The sequence below is a fragment of the Canis aureus genome, chromosome 15 (genome assembly GCF_053574225.1).
Source record: "Canis aureus isolate CA01 chromosome 15, VMU_Caureus_v.1.0, whole genome shotgun sequence".
NCBI lineage: Eukaryota > Metazoa > Chordata > Mammalia > Carnivora > Canidae > Canis > Canis aureus.
In genome coordinates this window covers 44,326,163-44,345,828 of record NC_135625.1, presented here as the reverse complement: position 1 = coordinate 44,345,828, position 19,666 = coordinate 44,326,163, and the positions used below count along the sequence as shown (strand labels likewise).

The 19,666-nt window shown below is 39.4% G+C and overlaps 1 protein-coding gene and 1 pseudogene across 17 annotated transcripts in view; one reads left to right on the top strand and one right to left on the bottom strand.

Annotated features, from left to right (window-relative positions):
- Window positions 1-19,666, bottom strand: part of CSGALNACT1 (chondroitin sulfate N-acetylgalactosaminyltransferase 1) — a 327,543-nt gene that overhangs the window by 206,386 nt on the left and 101,491 nt on the right. For 9 of the 17 annotated variants that reach the window (XM_077849411.1, XM_077849415.1, XM_077849413.1 and 6 more), the window contains one exon: window positions 9,459-9,554. The exons of 4 other annotated variants lie outside the window; for them this stretch is intronic. The gene's annotated coding sequence lies outside the window, so the exon portion shown is untranslated. Of the gene's footprint in view, window positions 1-1,897; window positions 1,966-9,458; window positions 9,555-9,647; window positions 9,712-19,666 lie in introns of those variants that run through there. 4 more of the 17 variants (XM_077849422.1, XM_077849430.1, XM_077849419.1 and 1 more) reach the window with 3 other exon arrangements.
- Window positions 10,681-19,666, top strand: part of LOC144284162 (keratin, type I cytoskeletal 18 pseudogene) — a 54,217-nt pseudogene continuing 45,231 nt past the window's right edge.

Here is a 19,666-nt window from a genome sequence, read left to right as displayed (position 1 = left end):
GGTAATAAGGAGGGAGGGCAAATGACTAGGAATCAGTTTGTCACTGCTGTTGCAAGATTTCTGAGTATCATTTACATCTGAGGCAGAAAATTGCAGCTTAAGAGTTATACCCACTGAAGAAGGGGGGAATCTTTTCTCTTCTTCCCTTCTAGGTTCTTTGGCTGCTTGAATAATTCCATTGATATAAAACAGATTAACAGGAGAAAACCAAATTTAATTTTGTACGTATAAGAACCCCAAAGATATAATGCTCAAAGAAGTGACCAAACCAGGCAGTTTTCATACCTTTTTGACAAGGAAGCAATAAATCTGACCAGACAAAGGGGCTTGAGCCTGGGGTGGTAAGTTAGTGAAGAAGTAACAAGTTCTCTTAATACAACCTTCCCAGCCTGAAATTCCCTGTCTCTGGTGATGAGGATGCTCTCCTGGTACAGGGAGGGTACCTTTCACGTGAGAGATTTATTTTCTGTCTGCAGAGGTACAAAGAAGGGTTAGGGTGTCCTTCCTACAATGGCTGTTTCTCAAGTCACTTTAATTAAACATAATAAAAATTCCAAAAAGGCACACTCTGGCATGGCATATTCTGCTACCCATCACTATTTAAGAGTCTACTCTAAATTAACCTGACCAGTTTTCTGTTATTTTTTAACTTCTATACCAGAACTTGTGCCTCTTGCAGGCATTAAATTGATGTTGGCTGGAGGAACCAGTCAAACAGCTTCCTTCAAGGTTATCTGAGCCAAATCTCAGGTTGAAAGAGATAGTGGCTTTGCTAAAGCCAAAGGACAAAGGGAAGTGTCAGCTTCAGGGAGGCCAAAAGAGGCAGTGGATGGAGCTTAGTGGTGAGTGGTACAACCAGCCTCAACTATCAGGCACTAACTGGGATTTATAGCTTCCCAGCTCCTAGCATGTGCCAAACAACCTCACTACCTGAAAGTCCTTCCTGTCATTCCTCATCCTCCAGGTCTCAACTCAGACATCAGCTCCTGATAGGCCTACTCTGACCAGCTTCTATCCCACCTGTGTCCCCTACTACAGAAGGCAGAGCCCAGAATGAGAGACAAGGAAAACCTGAAGGGAAGATATGGTCATGAGGCTGCCAGGAGTGGCAGTCACAGCCAGCAATGCCTACTCAGCTCTGAGCTCAACCTAATCCTGGACTCATCCTTTTTCTTTCTGCCCTATAAAATCTTTAATCTCACTTGGCTCATTGTTCTAATTAATTATGGCTCTCAGAAGCCTTAAAAACGTATTCCAAAGTAAGGTTAAAGAAACTGGAAGAATTGAAAAGGGAACAATAAAAAAAAAAAAAAAAAAAGAATAAAGGAGAGACCGGGCACTTGAAATGCATTACAATTGAATGGAATCTAAATGCACAGAAGAGGGACGCCTGGGTGGCTCAGCGGTTGAGTGCCTGCCTTTGGCTCAATGTATGATCCTGGATTCCCAGGTTCAAGTCCCACATCAGGCTCCTTGCATGCAGCCTGCTTCTCTGTCTGCCTGTGTCTCTGCCTCTCTCTCTCTCTCATGAATAAATAAATAAAATCTTTTTAATAAATACACAGAAGACTGACCCACCTGGGGATTTAAACAGTTTTAGGAGATCTCTGCAAGAAGCATTTATGTAAGTGAACTGAAAAGAGCAGGAATAGAAAGGAGGTACCACCAAATGGTTCCTTCCTCAAAATGAGACACAGTGTCAATTCACTGCTCACCACTATGAAAGAGCTGAACCAGGAGTCTGGGAAGCTATTTTGTAAATTCAATAGATTACCATTGTTTTTATAGACTGTATTCTGATACAAAAGCTTATACAAAGACTTATGTAACTTCCAAGGTCAGTTAAAACCACCACATACATAATTTGCTGAAGGCTTTTAATACTATAAGTACCTACTTTCTGTGTTCTTTCTCTGAACTTTTATGGCTCACCAATAAAGGGATGTGTCATCATGATATAGTCTTTTTTTTTTTTTTTAATTTTTTATTAATTTATGATAGTCACAGAGAGAGAGCGAGAGAGAGAGGCAGAGAGAGAAGCAGGCTCCATGCACCGGGAGCCCGATGTGGGATTCGATCCCGGGTCTCCAGGATCGCGCCCTGGGCCAAAGGCAGGCGCCAAACCGCTGCGCCACCCAGGGATCCCTAGTCTTAATGAATCCTCCCTGTCTGTCCAGGACTCTGAAAAGAGAAAATTGGGAGTAAGTGTAAATGTTTTCCTAGCAATTCTAAAAGTACAAAATTAAAGAGGCCTGTTATCCTATAATGAAAATGTTCTACTTAAAGAAAATTTCGTTTTCAAGAGAACCAACTACAAGACAATCAACAATAACAGGCTTTATGTCTAAATGGGAAAGGAGGGGAAAGGCATACCATGCTTGCCCTTGGTTAAGGAGGGTTATCTTTAAACAATGAGGGATAAACATGTCTATGAGATGGGGTCTGAGAAAAATATGCTGGGTATTTTTTTTAATTAATGGAAATTGGGCTCCCAAATTTCCACAGAAAACTTTTTATTTTCTAGTCTGACTACTCATTGCACTATAAACCACTGCCAAGAAGTCAAAGGATTGTAAAAGTCTATTATATCATATCTAAAGCAATGCAAGGTTCCAAGCACCCCCAATGGGGCCACACATTCCAGAGATCTGCCAGGAGCAGCTGGGGAGGAGACAGGCTTTATAGAACATCAAGTTTGGGAGATACTCAAAATAGAAGATGAATATTGAGAAAAACATCATCACACCAAGTTTTTGGGGACAGGGAGCTGGTGCCAATGATTTAACACATTTGACAAAAAAGATTCCCACTTCTCTCACAGCTACAAAGGAAGAGGGTTACTTTTCTTACTCGGGCCACAAACAGCATGCACCTGTTCTGACTTGAGCCACCCCATGTTCACCATAAATGGATGGCAAAACACAGAAGAGTTTCCTGAATTTACAGTGACATACCCATCTACAGATGCTCTTTGGGATACTCACTTTTAAAAGAACAGTTTTTGAAAACTTATATAATAAAAAGATGAGGGAAGGGTGGTTAGAAGGTGAGAGCTAATAAGTTTAGTTGAAACTTAGCATCATTTCAGTGTAATGAAATGTCTGAAAAGATTATCCCAATGAAGTTTAATTTTATATTGTAGATACAGTATATTCACCTAAATGTACCAAGATTATTTAAGGGGTTTACTGGTTTTCTTATAAGAATCTCGAGGCTCCTTACATGTGAAAAACCTGCTAAGACCAATGCATAAAGTGGGTGTCAGTAGTAATATCATCATGTCTTTACACAGTACCTTATGTCTCTGCAGGTGCTATTATATACATTACTTTATAACACCAGCCTAATAATTATTATTCCCACGTGAGGAAATCAACCCAGAGAAGTGGCTTAGCTACACATAAAAGAAAGTCAGTGATGGACTCAGTCCTATAAACCAGGTACCCAAACCCCAAATCCAATACTTTTATTATGCTCCTCACTAAGGTCAAGTTTCCTTTAGAAGAAAATTTCTTTAAGAAAGGTAGTATTAAAAAAAAAAAAAAAAGAAAAGAAAGGTAGTATTGCATGGTGGTTAAGGGTATGGCTTTGAAAGATGCTCAACACCACTCTCAGGGAAATGCAAATCAAAACTATAATGAGCTATCACTTCACACCTGTCAGAATGGCTAAAATCAAAAATACAAGAAACAATGATGTTGTCAAGAATGTAGAGAAAAAGGAACTCTTGTGCACTGTTGGTGGGAATGCAAACTGCTGCAGCCACTGTGGAAAACAGCATGGAGGTTCCTCAAAAAGATAAAACCAGAACTACCCTACAATCCAGTAATTGCACTACTGGGTATTTACCCCCAAAATACAAAGACACTAATTCAAAAGGATACATGCACCCCTACATTTATTGCAGCATTATATACAATAGCGAAATTATGGAAGCAATCGAAGTATCCATCAATAGATGAGTGGATAATGAAGATGTGGGATACACACACACACACACATAATGGACTATTATTGAGCTATCAAAAAGGATGAAATCTTCCCATTTACAACAACATAGATGGATCTACAGGATATAATGCTAAGCAAAATAAGTCAGAGAAAGATAATACCATATGACATCATATGATTTCACTCATATGTGGAATTTAAGAAACAAAACAGGGATCCCTGGGTGGCACAGCGGTTTAGCGCCTGCCTTTGGCCCAGGGCGCGATCCTGGAGACCCGGGATCGAGTCCCGCATCCGGCTCCCGGTGCATGGAGCCTGCTTCTCCCTCTGCCTGTGTCTCTGCCTCTCTCTCTCTCTCTGTGTGTGACTATCATAAATAAATAAAAATTAAAAAAAAAAAGAAACAAAACAAATGAGTAAAGGAAAAGAAAGAGAGAGAGACAAACCAAGAAATAGACTCTGAACTCTAGAGAACACACTGATAGTTACCAGGGGGGAGGTGGATTGGGGGATGGGGGAAAGAGATGATGGGATTAAAGAATACATCTACCATGATGAGCAATGAGTAATGTGTATAATTGCTGAATCAATATATCATATACCTGAAACTAATATAACACTGTAAACTATACTGAAATTAAAATTTAAAACTTAATTTAAAAAAGGGATATGGGCTTTGAAAACAAATACACCTAAATACCTTGCTCTGCCATATTCCAGCTGTGTAACTTTAAACAAGTAACCTATCTTCTCTGGGCCTCAGTGTTATCATCTGTAAAATGGGGATATTTGTATAATAGACTGATGATAGCTATTATCACTGTATATCAACTTCTGGTTTTCCTCTCCTCCCCTGCATGCAGAAGATGGTACTTCTCAGTACCCCTGCACAGTTGGATGGTGTCATGTGACCAGTTCTGACCAGTGAAATGTGAACAAATGTATGGCATAGGGCTTCCAGATCTGGACAATGAAAAGCCCATGCATGATAATGCAGCCCTACTCTTATCCAGCCTTGGCTTAAGATAACAGAGTCATGCTGATATGGAAGCAGCCTGGATAACCACTACAGTGGACCTGGCTCCACTGAGTGAAAGGACTGAAACTGCGGGGTTGTGACCAAAGCATAATCTGGTATACCCTGACTAACACACTCTTTGTGCTTCTTGCTGTGATGACCACATAAAATAATAGAGGAAGCTCTCAATACAACGTCTTGTACAATCACCAATCAATAAAAGTCAGCTCCCATTACTATCACTGTAGAGTGGTTAAACATGAGAACTAGGATTGCAATCTCAAAACATTTAATTTATAGTCAATTTATTCCCTCAACAAATATTTACTGAGTATCTACAATGTGCAAGGCCCATGCTGGGAGCTGAATTTAAAGTGATGAACGGGATAGACACTAGGCTCTACAGCCCCAAGAAATAAATACACCTTTACATATCTCCTAGAAACTCCTTTCTGAGGGAGTTTAGATACAATTCTTCAGGAATATGTATGGATATATTCTAGTGACTTGGAAAGGAATGAAGTCCTGCCCTGGGAAGGATCCAAACTATTATAGCACACAGCTAGGAGACTCCCAAGACCCCAACTCAGCCCACACACAGGACTCACTGAACCATCCTGCCTGTTCATAAGAAGTCCAAGTGTTCAAGTCACCTGCTGGAAAGGACAGAGACACACACATGAAAGATCTCTGATGTCCATCAAGGATATTCTAATGAACAAATTGCTTATTAGCATTAAAATCTCACATTGCACCCTACAGCAATTGTCAGGTATCCAGCTCACTTCATGAAATATGTGAGTGAGTGAGTGAGTGAGTGAGTGAGTGATATCGATCTAATGTTTTCAATTTTATTGTTTTCTCCTTTAAATCATACTTTTCATGAGCAGGAAATTTTCCCAAGACTCCTCAGAGTTCAATTTAGAATATTCTTGACTGGTCACTAAACTGCTGCTAAAGACATTCTCAATGTAATGGTTTTGAGTCCCTGATACAGTCATATTTCCATTTACTTGGGTAAAATGATTACATCTGGAAAATGTATAAACTTGGATTCAAAACTCAAAATCAGTACCCGCTCCATCAGAAAAACAACACTATTAATTCAAGGCAGATTCCTGTAGAATTTAACAGTGAGGCACTATACCATTTCTCAGTAGTCGATCTGTCACACTCAAATCTAATTTAAATTTCCAACAACTTCGCTTTAGAAGCTTTTCCATGAAATCTGGTCTTTGCCTGACTTGCCTGCTGTAAATTCTATTAACCAAACTCTGCAGGGCCTTACACTTGGAAAAAAAAACAAAAAGAGATTATGAAACCGCCAGCAAACACCTTCTATATTTCAGAAGGTAAACGTAGGAGCAGAAGACTTAAACTTTGGTTGTTTTCCTTTCAGAATAGCCAAAAGGCTAAATTCAAACTCTGAACAATCATATTTTCCAAGACACAGGAGAGAAGCTCTACTGAAACATTATTAGAGTTTGGATCCATGGGTGAGACTCAGGCTGTTTGAACTTGAAACAAGGCCTCCCTTGGTTCTCCCTGCCCTTCTTACAGCAACAACAAAAGCATCTGGCACAGAGGCAGATTCATTTTTCTGGCTCATCTCTCCTAAGTCCCTTGGTCCTCGGCGTTTTCAGGTCTCCCAGGATATAAAACCTACCCTTCTTACCAGTAACAGTAAACTGTAGACCCTGTCTGTCTCTTCCAATCATCTCTCTTCCCCATGTCTCCTCCCTAGATCTTAGGATATCCAAGCCTCTGCTGGGTTCCCTCCTCACCTGAGCTCACCTGAGCTCACCTGAGCCTGCCAGACCCACACTCTGTGTCCAGTCCTGGAGGAGCCAGCTCTTTCCAGTCATAACAGATGGGAGTTAATGGGATTATAAAGTAGTTCACATCAAATTAACAAGAGGCCTTTCTCTGGATAAGATGTCTATGAAACAGCACCACTGGTGGGGTTAGAGCCTGGGGCAGATCCAGGGACACTGCTGGACACCCTCCTGTTTGTGCATGGGCAGCTGCTGACCTTGCCATCCCTACTGTGGGGACAGGTCATTAAAACAAGATGTTGTCTCATGATTACATGATCCTTCAAAAAGAAATATATATATTTTTTTAAGTTTCACAACACACTCAAGGTACTTTTTAAAAAACATTTTGAAATGTTGGAAGAAACAGAACCTGTCGACATTCACTGACATCTGCACATCAGATTACCTTAAATACATTAAACAAACATAAACCCTTCCAACAGTGTGCTGAAGAAGGAGCAAGTAAAGGGAAGCCATGACTCTCATAATTAACATGTGAACTCCAAATGCCTTCAGCTTGCTTGCCAGTGTTTTGCTGTGTGATGCCCCCAGCCAACCTTATCTATAAAGAGCCAGACAGTAAATATTTTCAGCTTTCTGTCTCATATTCTTCTTTGGTTCATTTTACAAGCCTTTCAAAGTGTAAAAAACCATTCTAGCTTGAGGGCATTCGCTGGCAGCCTTTTGCCACATTTAGCCATTTGCAGGCTATAGGTCACACGGTTCTGCCTTGGAACATTTTGGGGGCTCAAACAGGGACACCTCATGACCAACTCTAATCCAACAAAAACTAAGAATCTTTTGTTTAAAAGGGAAGTACCTTTCTAGATAGGCACTAAGAGTTCAGTTCTGCCTAAATCATTTTGTTAGTTTTACACAATTCCAACAAAAACCCCAGAGCTATTTATATTTCCTTTTAGTTATTATTTTATTCGTTTTTGCTTTAGGGTTGGAAGGGAGAGGTTAAGGGGAATAGAGGTCAAATAAAGAATTTGGCAAGATGATGCTACAATTTATATAAAAAAATAAAAAGGTTAAAATAAATTCTATATAATTATAAGAAGGAGAATCACAACTTTTCAAATAATAAAGCCTATTACAAAGCTACGGTAATTAAGAGTATAATTCTAAGGTAAATAAAAAACAGATTAATAAAACAAAAGTATAGAAACAGACCCTCAGGTTATATAAAACATAAGCACATGATGAAGTTAATGACAAAACTCTGCAGTGATATAATGGCTTATTTAACAAAAATACTGCTGGGTCAACTGATTATCTACTGGGGGGAAATCAAGTTAGTTTTTCTATCTCAAAATATTATCCAAGCTAAATGCCAAATAAATTACAGAGTTGAAGTTGTAAAATTCCATTAGAAGAACTAGAAAAAAACATACAGTTAAATATATTTAACTTCCTTCTGTGTGAGAGAAGACCTTCTTTTTTAATCGAAGGGGAAAAGACTTTTTAAAATGGTGGCAGAAATCACATTCACACACAGATATAACTGACAATTAAAAAATCAAAAATAGTAAATTAGTATAGCTTTATATCATAAATGATGTATTGTAAATTACATAGTAAATTAAAATGCTAAATAAAGATTAGTGAATTCAACACATGTAAACATCAAAAAAATTATAAAGATATAAGCACCAACAACTAATTAAGAAACTGTTTTCAACAAATAAAATGGAAAAAGGGTCAGTATCCTTAGTATATAAAGATCTCTTTTAAGTTGTAAAGAATATACCAGACTTCAATAGGAAAAGGGTAGAGAGTTTTTTTTTAAAGGAATAAAGAAGTTAATATGTAGATTAAAAAAAATGTTTAACTTTACTGATAATCAAAGAAATGTACAATGAAACAGCATCTTTAGCTTTTGCTTATGAAATTAGCTGTGCCAGCACTCAGTGCCTCCTGGGGGCAATGAGTCCCTAGGCTCCCACCCACTGTTGGCGCGAGTGGAAATGCACTCTGGTAAATAACTTGGCAAGTGTTATTTATCAAGCAACTTTAAAGTGGTCATATTTTTTGACCTATTAATTTCACTTCAAGGAATCAATCTAAATGAAATGATCATAAATCTGGACAAATACAGATGCACTAAAGCATAGCAAGGAACATTATTCATAAAACAGGAAAGGATTTAAATGCCTAACACTAGGGAATGGTTAGTAACTTATAGCATATGCATACTATGAAATATTATATAGCCATTAAAATTATGCTCATGGAGAGTTTTTAATGATGGGGAATTTATTATCTGCATTAATTGGGAAAGAATGCAAAATTGTGTATGTATGTATTAGGAGCTCAGCTGTGATAAAATGCACATACATGCACATGCATGCACAGATTAAAAAAGAAATATGCTCAAATGTTCAATAGTGGTTATCATTAGAAAGTAGGATTATAGTGGGATTTTCCACAATTAATATATATTATTTCCTAATCAGAAAAAAACACACTTTAAAGATTGACCTTGACCTCAAAAAAGAAACCAAAAAAAAGAGAGACAATAAGAAAGGAAATGTTGATGCTCATCAAGCCAAAACCTACTTTAAACCAGAATTACAGGATTGATCATGACCCCATGCATCTAATCTAAGAGTTGGTATTGCAGATTAATAATCATTAAAAGTACTTCACGAAACTGAGACATGTCCTACCTGTATCAAGTCTTATTCCCAAGTGCAGTCAGGCCAATGTCAATCATGCTTCTTTATGAAAACCAGCAGGGCGCTCTGTTCCGGCAAGACACAGGTCTAACAGTAAAAGAACCATCATCAATAAAAGTTAAGGGGAAAATCCCTGTAAGCAGCAAAGTTTAATTCACTAAATTAAAAATGATCAATAACCTTGATTTTTACATTATTAGATTGTCAGAGCAACACATTATAATTAATGTAGGCCTGCTCTCACAGCAGCAGGAAGCAGGAAAACAGGATTCACCAGCTACTGGATTCTAATACAATGAACAAAGGAAACAATGTACTGGGAGTATTCATGAATTAAACAGGGAGAAATGAAGAACTCTCAGGAGCATGATGCAACAGTATTAAGATACAACAGTAGGGAATCCCCGAAACACCCTCTAATGCGGATAAGAAGGATCTCATCCCAGTGCAGGTAACAAAAGGTGTAGAAAGTACTCAGGTAACAAGTTTGTTCTGGCAGAGAATGAGATGCTGTGGTGGAGACAAGGTGGACTGTGGAGTCCCACAGACAGGCCAGGATCCTAGGTGCATCCTTTTACAGACTGCGCTCTCCCCCAAGAGTCTCAACCTCTCAAAGCACCAGCTTCCTTATCTGTCAGACACAGATAGTTATTAATCTTGCAGGGTGGTGTAAGGTTCGAGACACCTGATTCAAAGCCCAGGCTGCTGAACAATGAATGGAACCCACTATTCTCCCGGCGAAGGACCAGGGGCTCAGGGGCCAGTCACATGGCCCCGATGCTGTGGACAACTTGAAGGCAGTGGGGGAAGCCTGCTCGATGCTGGCAGGGGGCCAGAGACAGGGAGGAAAGGAATGACTGACAGTAGTTCCCAGTAATTGTAGGAGCCCAGACCCTGACAGCCCCTGAAAGTTCTCCCGGGCAGTCCTAGCCCTGGGCTCTGCCCCACTAAACCCCAACCCAGATTCCCAAGAACCTGGAACAGAACTGGGGCAAAGGGGTGGAAATACAGCAACAAAATAAGCCCCTGAGAGGAAACAAAATAACCACAGAACGGGACAAAATGCATGTTATAGAAAATACAGTAAGCCTTATAACTAAAAGGAAAATAACAAGAAATAAAAATAAGAGCAAAATATCAACAAATCTAGAATAAGCTTATTGAGTAGCACTTTAAAAGAGACATCAAACAGGAAAAGGGAAGAAAACTGGCAATGATAGGAAGAATTAAGACAAAAATCAGTATTACTCAGAAGAAAGACGAGAAAAATACTAGAAATACAAGGTAAGTATGTGTAAAAGAAGAACACTGCCTGATGTGCCTCAGGATCCTAAGAAAATTAAGACAATGACCTTGCTGATTGAGAGAAAGTGAGATAGAGAATGTGCCCACAAAGCTCCCGTCTTCACCAGAGGCCGAGGAAGGATCCTGGGCACTACTGCTGATCGCTGAATGACTAAGGGGCAAGTCTGACAACCTGTCAGTATATTAAGCCCTTAGTTTTCAGGGAAGTAATAAAGGTAATTTGAGGAAATAATTCAAAATCATTAGCAACATCAAAATGGATCATAATTACATTACAGGTAGTTGAATGAGGAGTAATAATGAGACCTTATTTAGAAAAAAACAACTGTGTCCAGACAAATGTGATGGCTCCTTGCAGTGTTGAAAAGGCACTTGTATTTTTAGCTGGCAGGACAGCATTGCTGACCGGGCGGGAAAGCCCCATCTTCAGTGTGAGAACGACCTGGGTGTCACTCTCAGGGCTGTTCCCTTAGCAGTTGGCACGTGCTAGTTAATCCCTCTAAGCCTTCATTTTCATCTCCCTCATTGATGTTTGGGACAATTAACAATTAACTAACAAAAAGACCCAACATGAAGTAATAGCCACATAACTGGTACCTATTTTGAAGCTTAACGGTATCCATTGTGTTGAGCTGGGTTTTTTTTTTTTTTAATTTTTATTTATTTATGATAGTCACAGAGAGAGAGAGAGAGAGGCAGAGACACAGGCAGAGGGAGAAGCAGGCTCCATGCACCGGGAGCCTGATGTGGGATTCGATCCTGGGTCTCCAGGATCGCGCCCTGGGCCAAAGGCAGGCGCCAAACCGCTGCGCCACCCAGGGATCCCTGAGCTGGGTTTTAAAGAGGGGTGGTGGTGGTGGTGGTTATGATTCCTTGGTGTCAAGATCCTGTCAAGTGGCTAACAAAGGATGACAGCCATGTTGATAAATTGCTCAGAGAATATAGGCCCATTGCCTTCATCCTAGCAACTAGGTTAAGTGTCTAAGTGATTCAGTTTACCTCTGAGCATCTGTGAGCCCCGCCTGTCTACTGGTCCCTGAAAAAAGAGCAAGTCTCCTGTGGTCCCCATGCTGCCCCCCAAGGGCACCTCACAAACCACCAGCCAAACTCAGGCATCACAGGCAGCCCTGAGAAGCATCTCCTAGGGTCTGTCAGCTGCGAGAGTGTTCCTTCCAGTTTGGAAAAGGTCAGCTGAGAGCCTGCTGTTTGTCACTGTGACCTGGTGCCATATTCAACACCCCTGACATCCAACAAGTATTTCCTGATTGATGCCCATGGCTAAAAACAGCCATGTATTTACATGCCTCTTGGAATGTAAAGTTATCTTGATATCCCTTTCAGTTCCTCAGCTCATCTGAATATTCAAAATGAGCCAAGCGATCATCTGCTAAATGTATTAAAAATGTATATTTCGGTGCTAATCTTAATTCTCACCATAGACTAGAGTTGTGTTTCAGAGGAGCAGTGTATTATAAATTCCATAAAACTCAATGGCTGAATCATTTACAAAATGTAAAATAAATAAGAAGGGGTCCACAAATACCTTGGGTCACTCAAAAATTAAGCTAAGGTCACACGTTCCAAGATACTATATTCTGGTCTTATTTACTTCAGAGATTACATTAATTTTTTTACATACTTAAAAGAAACTGTTTCGCCTACATTCTAAGGAAAAGCTGTAGGTTTAGATAGGTTGGCAGCAAGAATTTGTATGATGATATGCGTGAGTAGAAGAAAGAAGTGCTCTACATTGTGCCGCTCTCAGGACAATGCAGTGAACTAAGATCCTTGAAGGAGCATCTAGAGGCCAGGTCCTGCTGCTCAGGGGAGTTTTCCGAACTCTTTGTTTCAGTATCTCAAGAATACTTTAGAAGTTAGATATAATGACAGTTTGTGGCATATCATACAGTTCCTCTTTAGAAATAGCTCACTATCCAATTTTTTGCTCCCTAAAACCCTTAAATGCAAAGCTTTATCTTCCTATTCCTACCCACCAAACTATTCCAAAGAATCCAGCAATCTTAATCAAATTTCCAAATATGTATGGAAATTTTTATTAGGTATTCATGAGAAAAATTGTATTTTTAAAAATCACAGTTAAAATCTGTTATAATAAGTTTGAGAGTGCCTTTGTTGGCACATGTATATCATTCTATGGAGGGCAATAAGTCAACATCTAACAAGACTAAAGCCTATAATTTGACCATTTCTAGATTCCATTTCTAAAATTTACCCTACAGACACACTATAACACGTACACATGCCATTTTGCCAATGCTTTTCATAACATCATAAGAATGGAAACAATTTAGGGGCACCTGGGTGGTGCAGTTGGTTAAACTTCCAATTCTTGATTTCAGCTCAGGTCATGATCTCAGGGTTGTGGAATCGACCCCATGTGGGGCTCTGTGCTGGGCATGAAGTCTACTTAAGATTCTCTCTCTACCTCTCTATTCCCCTCACACCCACACATGTACACACACTCTCTCTCTCTTTCTAAAAAAAATAATAATACTAAAAAGAATGAGACAGTTCTATACATAATAAAATGAACCAATCTCCACACAGTTAAATGAAAATCCTACATTGTTAGGTTAAAAAAAAGAAAAAGCACAGGGTGCTTGGGTGACTCAGCTGGTTAAGTGTCTAACTCTTGATCTCAGCTTAAGCCTTGATCTCAGGGTTGTAGAAGAAAAAGAAAATAGTCGCACACAGACAAAAGAAATAGCAAGGTGTGGAAATATTTAGGGTATGTAACTACTGTGTGTAGAAATGATAAAACCACAATGAAATGCTCACATATATTGATAGTTAATATTTGTTGAATGTATTCTGCACTCCATTTACATGAATTATCTCTTTAGTTCTTTTCAGTAATTCTAAAAGGTAATTATTATACCCTTTCACAGATAAGAAAACTGAGGCACAGCAAGATTAAGAAACTTGTCCAAGATGACAAAGCTAGTAGCCAAGGTTCAAACTCTGGCCTCATTGTTCACCCTCTTGGCCACAACTACATTGAACTTCCCAGTCCATATACTGTGGAAGTTTTCATAAGGACCTGGGATGAAGAGCTGCTTCCACAGAGAGAATCGCCTGGCTAGGGCAGTGAGGATGGAAAGGAGATTCACTTTTTACTGAATCTTTTAAATTCTATACATGTGTATGACCTGTCCAAAAAAAAAAATGATTGTATTATTTTTTACTCTGCCTGCTTGGATTAATTGGCACAAAGGACGATATGAATTAGTGTTTTGAATGAATTATGTATTTTTAAAGAAATGTGGGTGTTTTTTCTTTAAGATTTTTTTTTCTTAATTCATGAGAGACACAGAGAGAGAGAAGCAGAGACACAGGCAGAGGGAGAAGCAGGCTCCATGCAGGGAGCCCGATGTGAGACTCAATCCTGGGACTCCAGGACCATGCCCTGGGCCGAAGGCAGGCACCAAACCGCTGAGCCATCCAGGGATCCCCAAGAAATGTGGTTTTATTATTTACTTGTTCCTATATTTAGTTAGTCCCTTACTTTTCTCAAGGACTTAAAAATATGGGAACTACAACTTCATCCAGTACAGAATTCAAATTGTGTACAAGCAATTTCCAAGGTAACCAAAGGGGGATGATAAAATATACGTATCAGAAAGAATAGCATTAAGCCCAATGCTACAGGTGAGGGAGAGGTAAGTTGTTCACCTACTACAGAGTAGCCCAGAAGACTCCTGTCAAGAATAGAGAAGTTTTAGATTTTGTTATTTCTAAAAAAAAACAGAGAAAATAAGTACATGCCAGGTAGCAGAAAGAACAAAAGCATACCTTATCTGTCTCTTAATCATGATCTTCTCCAACAATAACAGAGAAAAACAGCAAAATTTTTCTGATAGGGAAAACTTCCATCATAAAATATAAAACACACCATCATAACATATGAAAGTTATAAAAAGGGATCCCTGGGTGGCTCAGCGGTTCAGCGCCTGCCTTTAGCCCAGGGTGTGATCCTGGAGACCCAGGATTGAGTCCCACATCGGGCTCCCTGCATGAAGCCTGCTTCTCCCTCTGCCTGTGTCTCTGCCTCTTTCTCTGTGTCTCTCATGAATAAATAAATAAAATCCTTAAAAAAAAAAAAAGTTATAAAAGGTCTGTGAGATAGGGCCCTGTGTTTCATGTGTTTACCAGTTCAACAGTCCAAAGCAGTGCTTCTCAAATTTTAAAGTGTAAGTGCATCTCAGCAATCTTATTAAAATGCAGATTCTGATTTAGGAAGTCTGAGTGGGACCCAAGACTATGCATTTCTAAGGAGCTCCCAAGTGATGCCTAAGCAGCTGGTGGGCAGACCACATTTTAAGTAGCAAAGTGCTAAACAGTATGTGTAAGTAAATACAACTATAATCTGATACATTGTAAAAGTAAATTGCAACTATTAAAATCCTAGCCCCTACAGAAACATTTGAAAATTCAGCAAGAAATTAATTTGAGTGGATTTTGTATATTCTCTTGAAAATTGAAGAGTATGACAAAAAGGGGAAAACGTAACTATAAATGCACTGCTTTCAAATTTGGTCAATAATTCAAAGTGGATTTCAAAAGATTCAGGAAGGGATTTGGTTTCAAGAGAGTTGAGAAAGGCTAGTAATTAGCACACCATTTTATGTATAAGTGAGCAATTTTGAAGCACCTAAATTTTTTTCAACCTAATCAGAATTCATCTGATAAGCACCAATAGAACTCTCAGCAACTGTAGAACTCAGGGTGCTGATAACATGGTCAATACAGACCCTGTCCTCCGGGAGGTTAGAGGCAGAGACACTACTTGAACCCCTGGCATGTACGAGTAGGGGCATCCCCTCTGACAGGACACAGACTATACTCAAAGATGGGTGAGCACAGGAGGGAAATAATGAAGCAAAACCACAGGGATAAGGAATACATGGGGTTTGGGGAATGATGTCAGAGAAGATGATGATCTTGGCCTCTCAGAAAAGGTGAAGAAAAGCAATCCAAGTAATGCAGAATAAACCAACACTTCCAAGGTCAGGGAAAGATCAGGGCTGTCTCTAGCACCTACCTCCTTAGGAAGCACTGAGACACAGTTGAATCTCTAGGGTGGAGCCAGGATAGGTCTAAATTTGATCTAATTTACAATCATAATTGTTGAAAGTTCCTGAGAAAGAGAAGTTACCAGATAATTCTAAGAGTGTGCAGTGAGCATCAGGAGAATGTCAAGTAACACAAAGAAAAAGTGGCCTCAGACATGGATGGGGGAGAGAGGGATCCTCTAAAGTCAATATTCTCTCTAGGCCTCAGTTTTATCAGTGTATAGAGGTCAGCAAACTGTCTGAAAAGGGCCAATGACATTTTAGGGTTGGCTGTTATTGTGGAAAAGTATAGGCAATATGCAAATGAATGAACTGGAGCATGGCCATGTTTCAATAAAACTTTGTTTTACAGAACAGGCGGCAGGCAGGCTGGTCTGTCAATGTCCCCAGATTGTAAAACGGGAGTGGTGATAATTTTCCTAATGTTAAATATTTTTGGATCAAGATGAAGAAGGGGGCATTGATATAACTTAGGTGTGGCACTGCATATTCATTGTTCGTTGATTATATTCATTGACTATATGGGCATCTAGAAACATCTGCATCCCACTCATACCACCATCCCTCCTGATTCACCAGTTGATATATCTCCTCCCATCCATCTGCTCTGGGACCTCACTCCTTAATTATCCTCCTCTCTAGTTTCTTCAACCTCCCTCTCCCCATTGCTTTGCTCCATTAGCATACAAACAGCACAAATCTATCCTGCCTCCCCCCCAAAAAAATAATAACCACCACCTCCTTGACAGATCCTTGTGTTTTTACCCCTCTATTCAAAGTCAACTTCAGGAAACAGCGATCTGTTCCAGCTTTCCCCACTTCTCATCTCTTCCACTTAAAATCCCTCTGCCAACTGGATTTTGACCCCACTACTCTTCTATAATAGTCTTTGTCAAAACCAATCGGCACTTCTTGTTAACTTACTCGACCCCTCTTTAGTAATGGAAACTGCTGACAGTCATCCCTGCCTTCAAACTCTCTACCCACTTGGCCTACCAGATGACACCAGCTTCAATTGCCTGCAACCTCTCTGCCTTCCAGACTTCTTCACAGGCTACTCTTCTTCTCTCAAATGTTTTCATTCATTGAGTTTCTGATTTGAACCTCCTCTTTGTATATGAAATAATTTACGAAATATCAAAAGCCAAAAACTTCTGATTTTAATTAAAGCCATGGAAGTACATCACGAAGTGATGAAAATGGAACCCATTCCCTTCTCTTCAGACCTACCCTACCTTCCCAGACTTACTGTCCCTCTCAGTGGATCGAGCATCCACTTCATGACCCAAACCAGATACTTCTGTTCTCTACTTCTTTTCACCTTCAACACACATCTCCAGTTGATAGTCATCTCCTGTCAGTTCCAATTTTCTCAGAGTTCTCACATCTTGCCTAATGAGTCAATGAATACTTCTCGGTGTTACTATGGCCTGCACTCTCAGCAGTGCTGACACTGTTGACTATACCCTCAGATAGCAACTCTGTCTTCTCTGATCTTAGAGGTCCCACTCCTGCCTCTTTGAGCACCTGCTCCCACTCCCTGGAAACTCCTTTTTATGACTTATTATGTGCCTCACGGACTTGCCCTTGCTTCTGGTCCAACCCCATGACTTTAAATCTCACCTATCTATATGCCTTCAGGACCATATTAGAATCTTGAGCCCTACATTTGTCTGGAGCATCAGAACCTTCTATCCAACTACCCATTCACAACTCTATTTGGTTATCAGGAAGTACACAATAGTGGCTATAGCTTTTGACTACTTGGCATGCCTCCACACCCCCTTCCCCTGTAATGGCACTCCTCTTTCTTGTGAAGAAGCCATGCCAGGTGGCTGAAACCTCCATATCCTACCATAGTCAGGGGCCTCAAGCCCAGCTGATCAGAGCCCTGCACCTCTCCCAGAGTGCCAGTGCAAGGGAAGTGCCTTGTTGAATAATCACTGCAAAAACATCTACTGACTACTTTAGAGTGCTTTAGGACCTCCACGCTAGGGCATAAACATTAGTCATTAAGTCAATAATAGTCACGGAACATAATATTTTCCAGATGTTTCTCCAAATACCAAATAAACAACAGGAATTAGAAGGCTCAATCATTTTCCTATAAGGTCATATCCTGTTAATATCATAATGAGCTTTAAATTTTAAAGGGGAGGGAAAAGAGTTTACACATGCTTAGTGCTTAACATTTAAAATCTGACCAAATCATACTATGAAGCTAAATCTGTGAATATTTGATACACTGGAAAGAAAGGTGAACCCATATCCAAATCACAGCAGTCTCACCCCTCAATGGTTGAGTGACCAGGACAAGCTATTTTGTCCCAGTTCCTCCAATCTTGTGAGATCTTAAAGATTTAGATCAGATCATTTATAAAAAGTCCCAAGTACAAATTAAATTTTTCAGAAGTATCAGATAAAGAAAACTTGAGATTTTTAAAGAAAGCATTTTTTCCCGTTCTACTAAAAAATAATTTTTAAAAGCTCCTAAAATCACCTGATAATGGAAAAGAATTGGGAAGGAAGAAAATCTGTAACATGCACTCACTTACTTAACAAAATGAGTAAAATATATTGAGTAATAGCCAAATAAACATTAGAGCAACAATTTCCGTAGAACAATATAGCCTAATCTCCTTTTGAAAAAAACAAAGATTGGTAGAAATCATTTTCTTGGAATGATACAAAGACTTTCTTACTTAACAGACATCTCTGACTCTATTATGAGCAGACACAAGTTTTGCCAAACCACTCTAAACTTAGACACTGAAGCAATGCAAAAAAACTCTAAGCTCTTTATAACATAGTTCACCATCACCCAGAGAAGACTTTTACCCACTTTGACAGCCCTTCTGAACTATACACTTGGGATTTAGCAAATCTTTATGAACCATCCAACTTGCTAACCTTTTGTAATTCTTTAGTAGGTTCACATCCTGTTATTCAATTAAATTCTTTCCTTTAATTAATTATTTAACAAAAATATTCCACCTACCTGCTCTAGACCTTCTACTGAGTGCTACAGAAGACAGAAATTTGAATAAAACATGCAACTCTCATTCTTGTGATGGAGATAAGATTTAAGAAAAATAACAAAAAGTAGTAAATTTGTGATAAATGCACCACCACTACTATGGTAATTCAGAAGAGGGGCTGCCATTTTGCATTAGAATGTGGAAATTAGGGATGTGTTCTCAGAGAAGGGGTTATTTGAGTGAGGCACTGAGGCTTGGGCAGGATTTGATTGGTCAGAATGGGACAGGGTACATTTCATGAAGTGAGAGCAACTTGTGTTTCACATAATCCCTGGGATACCACTCACTTCACAGTTATGTTTTATTTTAAAGTTATTATGAAAATGTTCTGACTGACAGCAATAAAGTGTCTTGAGAAAAGAATGCTTTTTTTTTTTTTCCTAATTTCCACAGATAACTCCCAGGGACTTCAAGAAAAGATGACTGTCTCAAATAACATGTCCCTTATGGATGTGGAAAGGAGGGGGAAAATCTCCCCTAAAATTCTGCCATCAAAATCTAGCCTTCACACAAGATGTCCAGTCCAAACTCACAGTGCTTGGGTGGCCTGGAAAACCTCAAGCCAAAAATATGTTTTAAGGTGGTTGGTAGTATCACCAAGAAATCTGGCAGCACCAAACATAAATTTCTAGAGGAAATCACCTTCCACCTAGGCCTCCAAAAAGCCCCATGGTTAAATATTCAAAAACTGAATTAACACTTTAAAGTCACAAATATGCAGGAGCAAGAACTAGCAGAAACCACAAAAAGCTGAATCAGCCAA